Here is a 19,295-nt window from a genome sequence, read left to right as displayed (position 1 = left end):
TTCTGCACAGCTAAAGAAAACATCAGCAAAATGAAAAAGGAATCGACCTCATGGGAAAATATATTTGCAAATCATACCTCAGACAGGGTTTGAGCTCCAGGATATATAAAAAACTTACATGACTCCACTCCAAGAAGACAAACAGCCCAATTTAAAAAATGGGCAAAGGACCAGACGTCTCCCCTGTTCTACTCAAACCATGAGAACCTGTGAAGGACCCTCTGTATTTTTTTAAGTGCCCCAATGATTATGAGAGCCATAGACTTTTGCATTAGAATATTTGTGTGCTTCTTAAGCTTTATTTTAGTTTGTACAATTATCACCTGGGGAGCTCATTAAGGAACAGATTCCAGCCCCAGATATTTTGATGAGTTGGGTGTAAGAGAGGCCTGTGGCCCCCTGGAATCTTAATTTATTGAGCTCTCCATGTGATCTGAAATGCCCGTGAACCAAGCATGGCTTTGGAGAAATGCCACTCTCCAGGAAGGAAGAGCTGCCTTACCCAACAGGCAGGTTAAGAACATCGCCACACCGCGCAGCACACCAGCACACCAGCAAAGCAGGGCAAAAGGTGGAGGAAAAGATGAGGAAAAGAATTTTTCAAATAATTTTTTACATTCCCCCAAATTATCAAAATAGCCTTATAGGAAATCATACCTGTTTCTCTTCCTTATGCTTACATTTCTATTTAGAATTTTTTCTATTACTCTGAATTACATGACAAGGGTGGGTACTATTATCTTTTTGGAGCTTTGGATCTCTAAAGATCTCCTTCTGGCCCTAGGTGAGAATTAAAATATGGCCCCAAACATGGAAGAAGCTCTATCATCTTCTCCCACAGGCCATCATTACCAGAAGGATCTGCACACACCAGCATTTGTTTGGGTTTGCTAATCTTGAAGACATAATATTTTACCTTTTTGTCTTAATTTACTGGATTTCGGCAAATCAGATCTCCCACATGAAAAGGGGAAAAAATACTGTATGCAGAGGTAGATGGATCTTCTAGTAGAAAACAGTGTCTGGAAGAAGCACTTTGGGTCATTCATTACCTAAGTTTAGATCTTTCTTGCAAAGCCCTAGGTCAACATCACAGCACAAGAATCAATACACCTTGGAGCAAGGGATATAAAAGAAAGAATAAACTAATGGGACAGCAAATTAAAAGGCTTCTGCACAGCTAAAGAAAACACCAGCAAAATGAAAAAGGAATCAACTGTATGGGAAAATATATTTGCAAATCATACCTCAGACAGGGTTTGAGCTCCAAAATATATAAAGAACTTACATGACTCCACTCCAAGAAGATAAACAGCCCAATTAAAAATAGGCAGAGGACCTGAACAGATACTTCTCTAAGGAGGACACACGGAGAGCCCAGAGATATATGAAAGAATGCTCAGCATCACTAGCCATCAGAGAGATGCAAATTAAAACCACAATGAGATACAGCTTCACATGGGTCAGAATGGCCATCATAAACAAATCAACAAGCAACAAGTGCTGGTGAGGCTGTGGAGAAAAGGGGACCCAAGTGCACTGTTGGTGGGAATGCAGACTGGTGCAGCCACTGTGGAAGACAGTATGGGATTTCCTCAAAAAAGTAAAGATGGAACTGCCTTGTAACCCAGCAATTCCACTGCTGGGATTGCACCCTAAGAATCCTGAAACACCAACTCAAAAGAACCTATGCACTCCAATGTTCATAGCAATGTTATTTACAATAGGTACGTGCTGAAAACAGCCTAAGTGCCCATCAGAAAATCAGTGGATCAAAAACCTGGTACATTTACACAATGGAATATTATGGAGCAGAAAGAAGAAACTCCTACCCTTCAGGACAGCTTGGATGGAACTGGACAGCATTATGCTAGGTGAAATGAGCCAGGCAGTGAAAGACAAATACCACATGATCTTACCTATAAGTGGAACCTAATCAACAAAACAACAAGGGAGCAAAATAGAACCAGAGACATGGAAATAAAAAAACAAATTGACAGTGACTGGAGGAGAGGAGGGAGAGGGAATAATGGGGGAAAGGAGGAAAGGAGGGAGATTGAAAGTGGAAAGTGGGGGCGGGTAGAGCAGGAGAGAGTAATGGGGAAATGGGGAAAACTGCAATTAAAACAATAAAAAAAATTTTAAGTATCAATACACCTTGGGCAAATGACTTCCTGCTTACAGAAAGCAGCTGGATGAAGACTAGATTCCAATACTAATGAAAAGCCCACCCACCTCGAACTGCTGGGAGCCCAGATGCATCATTCACCATCTCTACAAATTACACTGAGAGCTGGACTCCCCACCCCACTTTAAAAAATTTTTTTTTAAAACAGATATCCTAAGTGGTCAGAAATCTCATCTCTGGTGTGTGTTGCTCCTTCTAACTAGCAAGTGCCTTGGAATTAATAATAAGTATTTTGAGCTGATTCAGATTCAGAATCCCAAGATTCAATCAAATTACCATGTTACTTAGTTTAGAAAATTACTAAGAAGTGATTACTAAGAAGTAGACAGTGGTTAGCAGGAGGTGACTGCCACAGTAAGTGACCCCTGGAAAATGGCACTATCCTTTTCACTCCACTTAAGGGTTGGGCTTTCGATTGGCCAACCCTTAAGCATCAGGTGACCCCCTTTTTTCATCTTTCTGTCTCCCCCCTTCTCTGACCCCCTCTATAGTCATGATGGCATTACTAAATACCACATGTTTGCCTAAGTGCTCTTTTTGTGCCCATAGAACATATAGCTAATGTCAGAGAGATGATTTGGAAACACAAGGAAAGTAAGTTGGCCACCAAGGAATCAAGTCAACGATCCCAGCCTCTCCAACCCCAGCTCCAACAGATTCAGCCAGCCAGTATGGGTAGAACACCACACTGCACCGGACAGAGGCACCTCATGGGAGCCATGGGCTCTTAGCAGCAGCAGGTACAGAAGCAATCATTGGACCGGCACCCTCATCAGCTTCCCCCCTGCTGATAAAGGACTATGGCCTAGAGAATTCTGTTCAGGGATTTGCAAAAGGTGATATAACGAGTGAATGGCAGAGCAGGGACCAATGCCCCAAATTAAATTTCTAGTTTTAAACTCCCTTTTTCGAAATAACAAAGTGGAGGGGACTCAAACTTCCTGTCTCCAAGGTACATTATAAACTTACAGTAGTCAGCGCCTGTAAGTCAAATTATGATGCTGTCCACCTCCAACTTGCACTGTATGTCACTTAAATCTCAGCAAAACTGAAAACAAACTCCCTTTAATTATTATGAAAGTAATTAAGAACTATCTGCCTTAATTACTGATTCAGGTCACTTTTATCCATCTTCAAAGTAGATGCTTTTAATCACAGTGCTACACCACTTTTTAGTACCACATGACCCTCCAGGGATGATTGATTTATTTACAGTCTAACAGCAGGCTCAGATTCCTGCCAAAACTAGATCCCAACCATGTGACCCCCACCCCCCACCCCTCCCCACACAGGTACCCACCCATCTCCAGTAGCCACTGTCAGTTTACCGGAGAAGGTAAACTGGGGAGGGTGTGTGGGGCCCATCGTTGTCAGCAGAGCCCTTGCCTTAAGGCCCCTGGGTGGGCAGCTCTCCCCGTTAGAAAACACATTCCTGTGGACTAGAAGTGCAGATGCCCAGGAGTCTTTAGGAGAAGGAAACAGGAAGCTGCAGAGCACGTTAGGGAATAGAGCAATGCTTCCACAGTTGTGCCACAACCAGTCCAGCTCTAGAAGACAAGCAGATTCCCCAAGCCCCACATTTCTCTACTCAGGAGCCTCGCCTTCCTTCTCCCCCTCTCCTCACCCACCTTTCCTGGAGTCTGACTCCCTCTCGCCTTCAGCTGATGACCTGGCTGGAGACTCGTGATCATAAAAGTTACCATCCAAACTAAGACATTTCAATAGTGTAAAGGGGCACAATTAATAAATATGTTGGGACGTCAGACATAAAGCAAAATGTGCCGGGCACCTAGAGGACTGGTCACCTTACAACACCTCCCAGTTGCCTTTCCTGCAGAACACACTTTTGAGGGGCAGTGGAAGCAAATGGCCCATCCACAGAGGCAGGGCCTTCCCGGTGGGGCTCAGTCCCAGGTTTCTGTTCCCGCAGCATCTCCCCAGGGTGCAGCCTTCACTGCGCATGGAAACTACAAGGGCAACAACTGGCAAAGCAGGTCGCCTCATCTAATTCGGATTTAATTCCTTCGACCAAAATCTCCTTTTTTTGTTCTGAATGAGATGCTAACTGCAAATAATGCTTATGGAAGTGAATTTCTTAGAGAATTACATTCAAAAGGCAACAAATGAAAAAGGCACAACACTGGTTAGCCACAGCTTTTGATTTGTTTTCATTGAATTTGTTGGAGTAATGTTTGCTAATAAAACTATAAAGGTTTTGCGTATACAATTATACAATACATCATCTGTACACATCTGCATTGTGTGTTTACCACCGCAAGTCAATTCTCCTTCCATCACCGTTTATCCCCCCTTTACCAGGGCTCAGGCACTCACCGTCCATAAGCCCGGGAGAGGAGCAAAACCGAAGGTTTGCTGCCACCTGTTGGTAAATGTGAGTACCTGCCAGCAAGAGGGCAGCCGCTGGGCTCAAGATAACTTGGGTGCTTCAGGTCTGCAGGAACCCAGACTCCTCAACCGACTTACATCGGAGCTGAATAATGGGGCTGTCACTTCAAGCAGTTAGTCAACAAATATTTACTGTGAACCCCGCTGCACCCGAAGCCAGGGGAGAGATAAAAAATCATTAAGATGAAATTCTTGCTTATGATGAGCTTAAATCTATTTCACTAGAGAACAGAGATATTGTCTAGCACATCTTTGTACCTTCAAAAAAGGGCTTATCTCTTGATATATTTATTAGGTGTTTACCAAGTAAGAGGAATATTCTAGTAATTTCTGTCTTTGTTTTTATTATAAAATAATTAAGTGGCGCAGAGAAGCTAATCCTGGAACAACTTATAAAGAGGGATTATATTTATCACTACATCTTTCTTCTACTTCCTGTGACCTCTACCTTTTTCCCACTGGTTCCACGTTATCTGTGGACGCAGTGGTCTTGGGTGGGGGTGAGGAACTATCTTATAAAGTTATCTCTAAATTATAATAAATCCTTTCTGAGTGTGTTTCATTTTTAAAAAATATTTTATTTATTTGCTTTTAAAGAGAGGGGAAGGGAAGGAAAAAAGAGTGGGAGAAAAACATCAGTGTGTGGTTGCCTCTCATGTGTCCCCTACTGGGGACCTGGCCTGCAACCCAGGCATGTGCCCTGACTGGGAATTGAACCGGCGACCCTTTGCTTCACAGGCTGATGCTCAATCCACTGAGCTACACCAGCCAGGGTTCCAAGTGTGTTTATATTAAGAACTTGTAGAAGAAAGAACAAGCAAACAGGGGGAGATATCAAGCATACTATTTACAAACTGGTTAAACAGCACAATATTGTAAGGTATAAAATAAATTTTCTGGTTCGGGGATTTTTTTTCTTTAAGCTCAACTGCTGATGTTGAAGTACATCAAGCTTTAAGCCATAAACTTGAACTTGACCCCCCCCACCCCAGCTTCAATCCTGGCTTCCTCTTTTAGTATATATATATATATATTATATATATCCTCACACAAATTATTTGACTTCTCTGTATCTGTTCCTTCTCTTATAAAACAGTAGTATCACCTGTCTCAGAGTGAAAGACACTTCGAAAGTGCAAGGAGGGACTGTATTTATAAACATTCTATTTTCCAATGGAAATCAGAGAATTTGAGGAATTAAAATATGTCAAGCAGTTAGAGCAGTGTCTGGTACATAGTAAGCACTCAATAAATTGTTTGTGCTTGTGCACACCTCTGTATTTGTGTTTCCACTATGCCCATTCTGCCTATAATCAAATAATCAGGGAATGAACTACACCTTCTGTGGAAGGTTCAATGACTTCATATTAACCAATGCTCAGTGGAGGCTGGAACCTACAATAGTGGTCGGTGTAGCACAGTCTAATCTAAAATAACCTTCACACAATTGCCTACCACTTGCCTCTGGGGAGTCTATTTTGAGAGTTTTGTGAATCACAAACACAGGATACATAAACTGATCCAAAAAAAAAAAAACCCATGAAGAAACAAATGGGTCCCTTTAACTGCTGGTGTCCATTAGGGAAACGAACAGAATAAAACAGAAATAAACTCCAGGGTCAGGCTCTTTCAGCAGGGGGAGAGATCAGGCGGCTTTAGATGTACTCTGGCTGAACGCCATTCCCTCCCCTCCAGAACCCACAGAGGCTTCTGAAGCCAGTCCACAAGCATCTCAGAGAACCAGAGAGCAGATGCCTGGAAACCCCAGCTTTACCATCCCGGTAGGGACAGACATGCAGTTACTAAACAGTGAATGTCAAGTTTAAACCTAGGCCAGTTGCAGACAGGGAAACGGAATGCTCTGGCACCTCTAAGATGCCCTGATTCCAGCAGGTGGCCTGTTGAAGGTGAGCTGTCTCAGACCAGGAGACAAAGCAGGAGAAAATGGGGGCAGGAACAGGAGGGCCATGTCACGAAACGGAGGAGACACACAGAGAACCAGGCATGAGGCGTTGCCTCGGGGCCAGGGTTCTGTCAGACTTTAAGGAGGTAGGATCATATTGTAGTTGCAACTTGGTGGTACTTGTAATCCATTTTTTTGGTTTATTTACACATGTTAAGACTCATGAACATCAATCTTTCCAAGGTTTCTTTTGATCTCTATCACTCACATGATCTTTATAAAATCCCAAGTTTAAAATCATTCCTTTAAATTTAAAAAATCCCTAAAACAAGGCCATTTCTGGTTGGGGATGTTACACTTGCCTTTTGTGAGGTCTTTCCTGCACCCCAAATGCAATTTGTAGCCTGTCAGACTGATGGAGCTTAATGACCCAGCAAGACAGTGGCATTCTGACCCAGAGAGCCTCTCAGAAATTGGTTATCAGAATGACATGAAAACAGAAAAGTAAAAAGCAGTGCCTAAAAAACATCAACTCCAGGGTTTCAGACTCAATATTAATCTCTCAACAGTCTGTCCTGACACTGCTTTTTATATGTAATGGAGGAATAAGTCCCTTCTTGGGTCACTTGAAGTAGGATGACAGACGGACAAGAACAAATCTTTCATTCCCAATTCTGTTGACGTTACGCACGGAATAGTTGTCAGTCACCTACCATTTCATCACCTTCACCCAAAGTTCTGATGTTCTTACATTAAATTTTATATTACACTATATTTTTCATGCCTGTAGCAATGAATCTAATGAAGGCAGGTACTGGAAATGGGGCGGGGTGGGCGCCAGACTCTGTGTTCTCCTTGTTATCACACAGAGGAGCGGACGTGGCCTTGAGAAGACAGGTCATCCTCCTTCACAGTCGTTTAAAATAATGCAGGAGACAGGAAAAACCCTTCGATTTAGACTGAACATGAATTTCCAGTTTGTAGTGTGAGGTCGAAAATGTCCACTAATGAATCGTTTGAACTTGGCTGAATCCGCTCCACCTATGGCAGGACCCAGGGGCTCTCAGGCCAGCGTCTCTCTCCTGACCGAGATGCGGTCTCGTTAATCACCGGCAGGACTGTCCTGCACATCTTAGATCAATCACTCAGACACTGCCCTTCGGCACTGACACGTCAGAGCTGAGACGACACATGTCACAATGTGGTCGTCAGAGGCTAAGGAAAAGGGGACTTGAAATCTCAGATCTCACATTGTTTCCTTCCGAGAACACAGAGAAAAGGTGCTCAGATAAAATGATTCCGGTGGAAGAAAAAGAAAAGTTGTATGAACTTTTCACTCCATCTTATTAATTAGAACAGCCGTGAAACCCTCGCCCCCAGGAGGATTCTAACTGTGAGACCGTATTGATCGTGAAGAGGATGTGAAGCTGTGAAGTCTTTTGAGCTTCTTCTTTTCTTTTTTGCTGCTCTACGTGATCCACTTTTGAAAAATTCTCTCCAATGTCCTGTTCTTTCCTGTTTCCCAATTATTGCCTCTTATTTATAGAAAAATATATAAAGTGGGGGTAATCTAATCACATGAGGGATTAGAAAGGCTATTTATTTATTTGTTTCTGAAACCCACACAATTCAAAGGTCTGAAACACCAGTATGACCTGTCCCTTGTCCTAGTGGACATGGGTTGAACTGAAAGAAGAGAATACATGTAGGACTAGGAAAGGCCTGACAGAAGGTGAAAGTGGAAGAATGTACTAAAGATATTTAAAGGAGCACAAGAGAGCAAGGAAGACATTCTCTGAAGCCTTTAACAGCTGGCAGTGAATGAAGAGTCTCACAACGAGGTTAGCATTTACAAGTTCACAGTGACGTTAATTCAGGCAACCGACTGGGAGGTCATGGCTCACAGAGGGTCACACCAGCAGTTTGGTACCTTGTTCGCATGAGCCACTAGGGGAAAGAGAGTCCCACGCTCCGCTCCAGAGAAGCGAGTGTCAGAAAGCCTCCAGCTGCCTCGGCTGGTGTGGGGAGAGAAGTTTACTGACGGCTTATGCAGTCTCTGTGCACTAATAACCAAGCTACATGTTCTACATTTTTATTCCCTGGGAGGGCTATTTCTGTCTAACTGTCCCTTCAGTCCCAGCATTCTCTGAGCTTTTATCTATTCTTGTATTTACTCATTTTACCAAGGATTATACAAGACGCTGAGCAAAGGGCAGGGATTAAAAGATTCAGAGCACATTCTAACGCGTCTCATAACCTAGTAGACAGAGAGCTCTACAGATAATTCCACTGTAGAAAGAAAATCGTTCCTGTCATGGATAAATAGGTAAGACAGACAATTAAGAGCATAGGCAAGTGTCTCTGTCAGCCTAGGAAATGAATGTGTCACACAAAAAGGAAGACATGTTTGGTGCTCACTTCGGCAGAACATATACTAAAGCTGGAACGATACAGAGATTAGCATGGCCCCTGCGCAAGGATGACACGCAAATTCGTGAAGCGTTCCATATTAAAAACAAAAAAAAGAAAAATGTTTGAACTGAAACTTGACAATGAGAAGACTGTGTCAGGTCAACAGCGGTGGGGGCGAGCCAGGCCACGTTCGGCCAAAGGACCCCCACACAGCTCTCCAAAGCACAAGAGGACGGAGTTCTTCAGGGACTCTGAATTCTGCGACCACCCACATCAATTTTTTGGTCCTTCTTTGGATGAATCATGGTGAACAACAATCGATTTCATAGAATGATCCAAATGAATTCACCCAAGGTAACAGGGTGGAAGCATTGGACTTAGAAGGCTCCTTTTCTGCCCATCACTGGTCGACGGAGTGAGGAGCAGTAGCCCTGCACACTCGCACATGGGCCATGGGAAGAGGACAGGGGAAGGGGGCAGGGGACAGGCCTTAGGGGTGTGAACTTTGGAGTCGGGAGGCCTGCGGGAGAGTTTCAAACCGGATCACCAGCCTGCCCGCCTGCTGGCAATGAGGACCCACCTCTGCCGACAGCAGCAGCACGGTAGCCCCCCGGCACGCGGCAACAGGGCAGTTGCTGGAAATTTACAGGTTGTGAACAAAAATTGTTGGGAGGGAATGAGTTAGCTGGATTTGGAGGGAAAGTGGGGAAAATAGCAACTATAAGGAGAGTGAAAATGGGTGGCTGCTGCCACCTGCTGATGTCCTGGACAAAGATAACAAAAAGCTGAGATGGATACATTGGCAATTAATACAGCGAAGTATAAAAATATGGTGCTTCCTTGGTAGGTGAATAAGATGGGCAGAGAGAGCAGTGGACCCACCTGGAGCAGCCAAGTTTCAGAAATTAAACTCCCAGCCAGGGCGGCTAAGCTCTGTCACGGTCAGAGCCCCGATTTGAAAAGAATGGGATGCTGAGATGTGGGATGGAGACATCTGGGCTGACGGGTTCAAGAATACTGAACCACCAGGCTCTTGTAAACTCTCTGAGCCTGCAGAAGCGACACACTCCTCCCAGGCAGGGCCAGCCCTCTGCTTAAAAACCATGCGGAGATGTCACTCAGGCACAAGAACAGGTGCCCACTCCTGTCCTGCACCCCACTCTCCCTCCTCACCACTTGACCAATATCACAACCTGACTCAGCTGGAGACATGCTGGGAGGGAAGGGACAAGACCCCCAAGAAACTGCATGGTGCAATAGTAGCCAGAAAAGTATAACCAGAACTAGGTTTTTGAGTGGACTAGGGAGCATAAAACATAAATTTGAATAAAAGAGTTTATTGCTGTGGTAATAACCTCTCATGATACAGCATTTAACACTCTGACAAGGCCTTTTGGGAATGGTGCAGACACATAGCTGGGGTGGCCTCTTAGCCTCATGAGAAGGGTGACGGCCCACACAAAGCGAGAGAGAAATACCGCCGCACTGTGTCGGACGGCAGAAAGGAATGTGCTGTGGAAAGACAGGAGGCTTCGTGTCACAGCGGAGGTGAAGAATATACCACTTACCAAAGCAACAAGAATGTCTGGCGAGCATCACTAAGAGGGCTGCCCTCCCCTACATAGGCCAGGGCAGGTGACAGTTGCAGAAATGAGCTCACATCTGATGGCAAAGGGCAGGCCAAACCCCTGAAACCGCCGAGGCCGTGTCAGCACTGGACAGGTCAGTGAAAGCGCTCTGATGAGTGGCACGGTCACGGTGGCCGCACAAGGAGCCCGCCAGCTGGGGGTGATGGAGATGGCTAATAGAAAGAAGCTTCAGTTGAGAAATAAGAATGATTTTTTTTTAAAGCGAGAAAAGAGCTTCTCTAATAGCGAACTAGAGGACCAGTCAACAAAGGTGCTTTTCAATCTGTAAAATAAACAGAAATTCGAGATGGCTAATCCAGAGTTTGAAGATTGTCTGCCCAATGCACAGTCCGGATGCCTCCATCAGCGTCTAACCTGAGCCAGGTCTCAGAACCTGACCCCACTGGATGGAGGAGAAGCCGTGTCTCCAGAAGAAAGAACCCAGCAACTCCATGGCGAGTATCGCAGACAGATTCTCCCTGGGTTTGTTTTTGTTTTTGTTTTTTTTACCCTCAAAGAGACCTAGGCAATTGATTCAGAAAACGGTACCCTTGAGAAAGGGATATCCAAACATTTTAAGGGCTGTTCTTAAGAGTTTGAGTTGACAGCGACACTTGGATACGTAAAGAGTCTGCATCCAATAACAGATGGACATGGGGCTGCAACAGGCTCAGGACCCCTGCTGCGAACTCTGGAGCTCGGAAGAGCCACCTGGGTCCTGCTCCCCATGTGTTTGACTGAGGCGAGACTCCGTTGCATCTCATCTCCTCTCTCTGCCCAGTATGACTTCTTTCCTTCCCTCCGTGGGTGTTGACTGAGAAAGCACTTCATACAGAATACCCCGCAAACCAGTCTCCTCGGAGTCCACTCCCGGGTTACCCAACCTGCAACACGGGGCGAGTCCAGGACACTGGGGGGGTCCTAGCGCGGTGGACCTTCCATCCGTTCCTCCTGGGCTGTTCCCCCCAGTTCTTCCCTCTCTGTTCCCTGCTTTACGAACTGCATCGTCCAAGCCCCTCTGCTCAGTGACGTCTCAAGGGAGACCAACGGGAGAATGAAGGGTAGGAGAAGCAATCAAAATACTTATGATCCAGGGTCCCCACAGCCTTGCCTCGTGGCTGCAAGTCTCACTGAAGACCTTACCTCCCGGGGCTGGTCCTTCCTATGCCCACAGTTTGCCCTAATTGTCTCCCACCTCCTCTCTTCTCCTTTGTCCCTTTGGGTATAGGAGTATAAGTGGCTCTTGTCTGTTGATTTTTTAGGAGGGTTTTCTGCAATCCTACCCACACCTTTGTAAAGGGCTCCCTTACTAAACTCTGCCTAATTAAGCCACCTGACCACGCAGTCCGTTTTCTGCTGTGCCCCTGACAACCGCCGATCAACTCAGGCCCTACGGCACAGGAACTCGGAAACAAGCCAATGTGGGTTCACAGTCTCGCTGCATGACCTGAAAAAAGTGATTTCACCTGTGTGAGCCTTGCTCTCCTCAATTGGAACTTGGGAGAGCAACGACACCTACCTGTGTCACGGTGCTTTCAGCTCTAAATTGCAGAAAAAAATCTAAGCCTAACTGAGCAAAAGGACCATCACATTTACCTGGTTCAGTAGAAAATCGGAGGTCACAAGGACCCTGAGTGAAGTACAGTAGGACTCGGGCACAGTGTCACTGTAATTCTCTTGCTTTGTCCCCTTCTGGGCGTAGGTTTTGTCTTCAGGCTCCTTCCTTCGCTGCTGAAAGGAGACCACGAACAGTAGCGGTAGGTTCACGCCGCCTGTTCCTTCAGTGGGAGAGAGTGAACCTCCTTCACTCAGACCACGGGGCAGGAGCCTTTCCTTCAATCTGACTGGATCAACCTAGTTTCCGTGACCACCCTTTTCTTGGTAAGAAATTGCTCTGATTGGCTAAAGAGTACATGCTGAACCAATCATTGGCAAGGAGAATGACGTATTGGAGATAACTTTAAATGAATTAGGATCCATCCTTGGAAGCTGAATTATCATGGGCTGCCTGAGTTTCACAGGCTACCTGAAGGGAGCAGGTGTGTTTTGGGGAAAGGGTTCAGATGAACACCACCTGTGGGGAGCAGGCTCGGGCTGGCATCGCTACGGGCAAAGTGCAGCTGGGTCCCTCATTGTTCTCCATTTTTATAATAAAAAATGATTGAGCGATCGATGTAAAATGATGGGCGTTAACTAGATTTACAGTGACAATTATTTCACAGTATATACAAATATTGAATCCTTATGTTGTACGCGAAACTAATACAATGTTAGATGTAAAGTATATCTCAATAAAAAAGTTCCTAATGTTAAAAACGATTAACAAACAATTGATTCTGTCACCAGTTTGTCGGAGCCATGTACTTGTGATGGGTTTACTTTTCTATAGGTATGCTAAATATACTAGCAATTAAAAAAACACCTCACATTCTTTATGAACTACTACTATCTTTCATTTCCTGCGCTAAGACAAGCTTATCAGAAAAGAACACTCCCCCACACACACACACACCATCCTCTCACTCCGGAATTCACGCTCATCGGGTTCCTTGTACCACCGTTCTCTCAGGATCACCCTGGTTACGTCTCTGGTCACTGTCATGTTGTTAGGCCGACAGACGCAGCTCAGCCCTCGCTAACTTGACTTCCCAGCAGCCTTCCACCCAGTGGACATGTCCCTTGTTTGGCTTCTGTGTCTTGACGTCTCTCAGTTTTCCTGCTACAACTCTAGTCATTCCTTGGGACCCTCGGCTAATTCCTCCTCCTCAACAAACCTTCTAAACGTTGGAGATATATTCTAGTAGTTCTGAAACTTTGGCATAAATTAGAGTCACCTAGGGAGCTTGTTAAAACACAGATTTCTGGGCCCCACTCCCAGAATTTCTGATTCACTGGCTCTGGAATGGAGCCCAGGAGTCTGCATGTCTAAGTTCCCAGGTGCTGCTGCTCATCTGGAGATCACTGAGGATCACTGTCCTACTCAACTCCCAGACATTACAGGTGCTACTTGTCTAAAGCTGATCTCATAACCTGTACTCACATCTGCTACTCTTCCAGGTATCCATGTCTGATTACAGTCAACTGCTTGCTAAAGTCAGGCACTTGGATGCCATCCTTGATTAACCACCCCCTCTCCCACACTCCCCATGTAATCAGTTACTCACTTTCAGCCCTTCCACCTCTTATGTAGCTTTCAAATCCACCCCACTTGTCTCCACTACCAAAACCTTTTTGTCCAGAAGACTAGAATCCAGCATCCACATACTGAGTCATTCTCGACATATCTGCCAGTGATCATCTTTAAATCAAATTTGAGCCTATTATTTGCTTATTACTTTCTCATTTTAAACCTTCTCATAATCTTCCAAAGGCTCTTAGAAAAACCCAAAGTCCATGGCCATCCTTCCAGAAACTTTTGTATTAAAATTCAAATTCTGCTCAGTTTACGCAGGAAAGAGGCTGGCCACAGAGAGAGGCAGGTGAGTGGTTTGCAAGGTACACCACCAGTCCTGTCCTCAGAGAAGTGAAGATTCCCCTGCCTGTACATCAGGAGGAACACAGTGAGGTGGCCTACTGCCAGGCTGTGCTGAGAAAGACAGAGTAAATGTGTTAGCTCAAGGGTCAAAACAACAACTTAGTGGATGAGAGTGTATTTTCACCTCTTCAAGGGGCAGGATTTGCAACTTCACTGCACCCTTGTCAATGTTTACCCCTTTTCTCAGAGGCATGTCATAAACAGCTCATGCCAAGATAGAGCCTGTGGAGTGTTGGCCTTGAGTAAATTATGCTTTATAGAGAAAAGTTATATCACGAATTCCCCAGTGCTGTTGCTCTTCTGTTTTGGCAGACTCACGAACAATTGTGGAAACTATCCCGTGCACGTCGCAGAGCACTTTTTTACACGGTTAAACATCGCCATCTAGTGTAAACGATTTTGTACTGCAGCATGTCACCCAAAAGAAACTGACTACAGGATCCCAGAATCACAGGTCACAGCCCCGCAGAGAGCAAAGTGGAAAGTCTTGTCATGCTGGGTCCCTTTTAACCTGGTAATGGCCCCTTTCAGGAATTTATTTAAAGGAACTTATTCTCAAGCCGAAGTCCACAAACCACCAGATATCATTCAAGACACAAGTCTTCTAATTTCTCAATTTTGTGAAATGATCTCAAATATCAGTGAATGGGAGCATACAAGATTTATGCATATCATACCAGAGATATGCTGTGTGGAACAGCAAAACAACTGAAAGACAAATGCTGTCTAACAATAGAGGGATGTGAAACAAATTGTGCAACTTTTTACAATCACAAAAATAATGGTAGGGAAGACTATTTAATGGTTTAAAAACACTTCATAAAATATAACATGTGCATATGCCAGTATGAGTGTGTGTGTATGAAAATCAGCCCAGTATCATCCTGTACTTGAAGGGAGAGAGATAGAGAATGCATCAAAATGCAGACAGTGATTATCTCTGAGTAGTGAATTATAAGTAACTTTATTTTATCCTCTTTTTACCCATATTTTTCAGGTTTTCTATCATAAACATCAGTGTTGTAACTGAGTTGCTCATGTTTTGCTAATAAAAACAAAAGCACTGATCCAACAAAGAGTTTGTGAGCACAAACAACTTCTCTGAGCTCACATCTGCACCCAAAATGATACTGTAGGGCACAGGTGGCAAACGCAAGGCCCACTGGCCGAATCTGGCCCTCCACCTTGTTTTATCCACCTGGCACCTGGTTTCTATCCGGTGGCAACGCTGAGCTCTCACTTAACTGTTAAGGAGTAGTTACCTTTTTACAGTCCTAAGGTTACATTCAGCCCTTTGAAGGCTGATGTGGCCCCCACTGAAAATGAGTTTGACACCCCTGTGGGGGGAAGGATTCAATCTCAGTCATCTGGGAAAACATACACTCAGTCGTGCCAAAGCAGTTGTGGGGCCAGGTAGTGACCAGAAGCAGGGAGGCCCACTCCTGCTCCAGCTGAGGTTAACTTAGCACTGTCCCAGCCTGGGTGTGACTCCTTCAGGCCCAGCTGTCTCAGAGTGGGGGAATATTTGGTGCAGCCAAGGCTCCCCATAGCTGTAGCCCTGGCTCCCACATGCTATACCCGAGCAGTGCGCCCCTGCTGGTCGTTTTCTGCATTGCACAGACCTCCACTCCCCTTCCCAGTCCAAGGGAACTCTCTTCATCACAGTTTTCAGAAAATTCACCCACCATTTTATCCCAATTTAATATTTTGAATAGACAAAGGTATACCCCCTTGTATTTGTCTGCCAGATATATTGGCCCGCTAGTGTATGGGTGAAGCTTTAGTGCTGGGCAACCCCTGAGACATGATCCTTACATGGAGCAGAGCAGACGTTTTAACTGGGGACCCTGAAATGGAGCACAGGTCCCGCCCCCCACCCCACCCGCGCCCAGCACTATGGCAACACCCTCAGTGCCTGCAGGAAAACATCGGAGAGACTGATAACATGGCCTACCCAGATAAGTAAATTGTTTGGATTACATCAGGCTTCAAATCCTAGAGAAAAACATAAAAATTTTGCTGAAATTCTTGTCCCCCTGTGTTCCTAACATTGATGTTTTTTGCCCTTTTGGATGGCGTCACTGTAATTTCTAACGCCATACTCAGCGACACTGCTTATTTCCTTTTGTATTAGAAAGGTCACTTCTTTTTACTGGCTGTGGAATTCACATCCCATATTTGCAATCTAGGCTCTACAGAATTTTAACATTTGCTTTGTCTGCGAATGTTGCATGTCAGACGGCTCACCCACATCGTCTCAGCCTCGCAGCACCTAGAAAGCTGAAGGGGGCCATCTCGTACTACTTTACTGTGATTCGATATTGCCCACGCCTGGGGGCCCAGAAGAGGGTAAACGTCACTGAGGATGGGCTTCGAGTACAAACACTGACAGGCAAGGCAGGGAAGCCTGCATGAATGGTCTGAACTTTGATCGGGTTGCCAGTCGAGTCACCAGTTTTTGTATTTAAAAAAAAAAACACTCTGTAAGATATGAAGACCTTTATACATTTTAATAATTTATTTAAATGATTTGAAAATGTCATTGACTCTTCCACTGCCTCAGTTTTATCATTACCAAAATAGCAGGAGACTGAATTGAGAGACATTAATCAGCTGGTCCTACTCAATCATTCAACAGATATGGAGAGCTTACTCTCTGCAAGGCTGACGGCCTGGCATTGAAGGAAAGACAGGCACTGTTCCTGGGGTCGTGGGGCTCGTGGTTTCTTGGAGAAACCAATGTTTGGAAGGTGGGGCTGTAGGAGTGATACGCGGCTGCCAGGCACGCCCCTTGTGCATCAGCCCTGGCTTCCGTCTGCCTTTTGTCTGGAAGGTCCACCTGTGACCTGAAGCCAAGCCAAGCAACTTCTTTTGCTCCTCTCTGTTCAGGAATAGGTTCTGGATTGGGCTCATTGTCTCAGAACTAACAAGACACAATTCCCAAACTTTGAGCCTTCAGAGAGGAGAAAACTTGCTTCCCACTGGGCTGATAGTGAATTTAAGAAGGGACGTGACGGCCACCTTGCCACCACAAGGGGGAGCTGTTGAGAGCAGGGACTGCACGAAGGACACCTGGCGTCTGCCGGGTTGTCTGGGCCCCTACAGTTTCCCCTGGAACCAGCTCTGATTCCAACATTTGCGTATCGCTTGAGCCAACATGTTCCTTGTTTGGATTGTGTGAAAATGTCCAAACGGATAGATGAATCCCTGTATGCCATGGAGACTCTCAGTCACCGGAAAAGCTTCTCCTTAAGTTTCTAGTTCACCGAGCTAAGTGGGGAAGGGGAGGAACGACCCTGGAAGACAGAACAGCACATACAGGCCAACAGAGCGGGGAACCCAGGCCGTCACTTGTCACATGTTACACACTGCCTGCAAACGTGTCGTCCAGACGTGTACCAGGTAGTCATCGTTACGTGCGATCCTCACTTTCAAAGCAAAAAAAAAAGGTAGGAAACCACTGAGAAACCCTATCATTCTTAAGGAGAGAGTATTAGAAGCCTGTGTGGTAAAAAAAAGGAAAACAAAGAGGAGATAAAAAATAAATTAGAAGCAAGTCGCACAGAAAGCTTGCGTACACCAGACTCCCCGTGCAGGGCTCCTCTCCCGGAGTAAACAGCAGGGAGACAGATGCGCTCTCACCAGGCTTCTGCGAGCGCAGACGCGTTCCAACAAGGCTCGCTGAGTCTGCAGTGGGGACTCGGTGGGCCCTCGTTCATGGAGAGACATCGAAAACAGTGCTGCTGAGGCGTGGTGACCTGGGCACCTTCCCACGCTGCAATGCGACCATTTCGAAAAATAATTTGAAGAGCATACATCAAGATGTTTATAAACATTAACTTAATTTGCCATAGCAATTCCACTCCTAAGCGTCTGTGACCAGAACGCTGAAGAGCGTTCCACACTGATCACATCACCATTTGTGATATCAAAAAATTAAAATAATTTAAATTTCCAACAAAAAGTCTATGTTATTGTACTTCTAATGAAGAAATACACCAGAAAAGATTTATCAAAAGTTAATAATAGCGGAAGAATCCATTTTGTTACAATGACAGGTGGAAAGAGCTGGTACAAATTTGCCGGTTCGCTGTAAGCCTGACCCTAGGAAACAAACTCTGTTCATTTCAGTTTCTTTGTTGATTCATCTTTTAATTTGTAGGAATAAATGAGAAATTGATTACATGTATTTCCCAGTGAGACTAATCTTAGCTTTCCCAGTGTGATTAAAGTAGTCAGCTCAATTTTCCCCTAAGTTTTCAGGCTATTTAATGTGTTTAGCCTCCACGGGTGGTGGTGTTTATGTCGGGAGCCCTAATAGCTCAAGCCTCACCAGCTACCCAGATGGCTCTGCTGGATCTGGGCTGGGCTGCAGGCTGGCGAGTGGAGTAGTTGTTGGTAAGCAATCCAAATTCTGTTAACAGTGTGGTCACATGCACTGCTTATTGCTTTAAGTATATAGTTCCTATCCTCATTTCTTTCCTTCTTCTAAATTAGAAGATACGTGTATAATGGATATGTGTTGCCAAGGCACTCCATGATTTTTACATTCAAGGAAAAGTCATAATAACCTTACTTAAAAATAATTTTCTTTATTCCAGGATGTGAGAAAATAATTCACTTGGCATATAGCCCAAATGTCTGATCCACGAATTTAAAAAGAAAAAAAGCAGTTTGCTGTTAAGAAAACTGTTCTAGAAATAAAATAAAAAATTTGAAAAACAGGCAGTCTAGTACACTGATATACAATATAAGGAGTCATTAGTGAGAGACTCAATGGACCCCAACCTTTTTGGCACCAGGGACCAGTTTTGTGGAAGACAAGTTTTCCACGGACCAGGGGCAGGGGCTGGTTTCAGGACCATGCAGGCGTATTACATTCAAGCTCACCTTCTGCTGTGCGGGCTGGTTCCTAATAGGCACGGACTTGTGCTGGTCCGCTGCCTGGAGGTTGGGGGCCCAACTGTCTTAGAATAAGCTTTTGCAATTCCTCCTATTAAGAGGCAGTTTATTTCCCCGACTCTTGCAGCCTTGTGACTTGCTCTGAGCAGATCAATGTGGAGGAAATGACATTGTGTCCATCTGAGCTGAGACCTCAGGATGTCTTGTGTGCTTCCACTCTTGGAAACCTGAAGCCACCAGCTGAATAAGCCTGGAGAAGCCTGAGGAATAATGAAATACATGTGGCCCCCTCTGCACAGTTGTCTCACCTCATAACCAGCC

At 45.0% G+C, this 19,295-nt stretch overlaps 1 non-coding gene across 1 annotated transcript; it reads left to right on the top strand.

The window, feature by feature from the left end:
- Nucleotides 1-8,907: 8,907 nt before the first annotated feature.
- Nucleotides 8,908-9,011, top strand: LOC119039640 (U6 spliceosomal RNA). The gene has a single exon (XR_005080650.2). It is a non-coding gene; the product is annotated as a U6 spliceosomal RNA (small nuclear RNA).
- Nucleotides 9,012-19,295: the final 10,284 nt, after the last annotated feature.

This window comes from Artibeus jamaicensis, unplaced genomic scaffold, assembly GCF_021234435.1.
Source record: "Artibeus jamaicensis isolate MK-2021 breed Jamaican fruit bat unplaced genomic scaffold, CSHL_Jam_final contig_851, whole genome shotgun sequence".
Lineage (NCBI taxonomy): Eukaryota > Metazoa > Chordata > Mammalia > Chiroptera > Phyllostomidae > Artibeus > Artibeus jamaicensis.
This window is presented reverse-complemented; position numbering and strand designations above follow the sequence as displayed.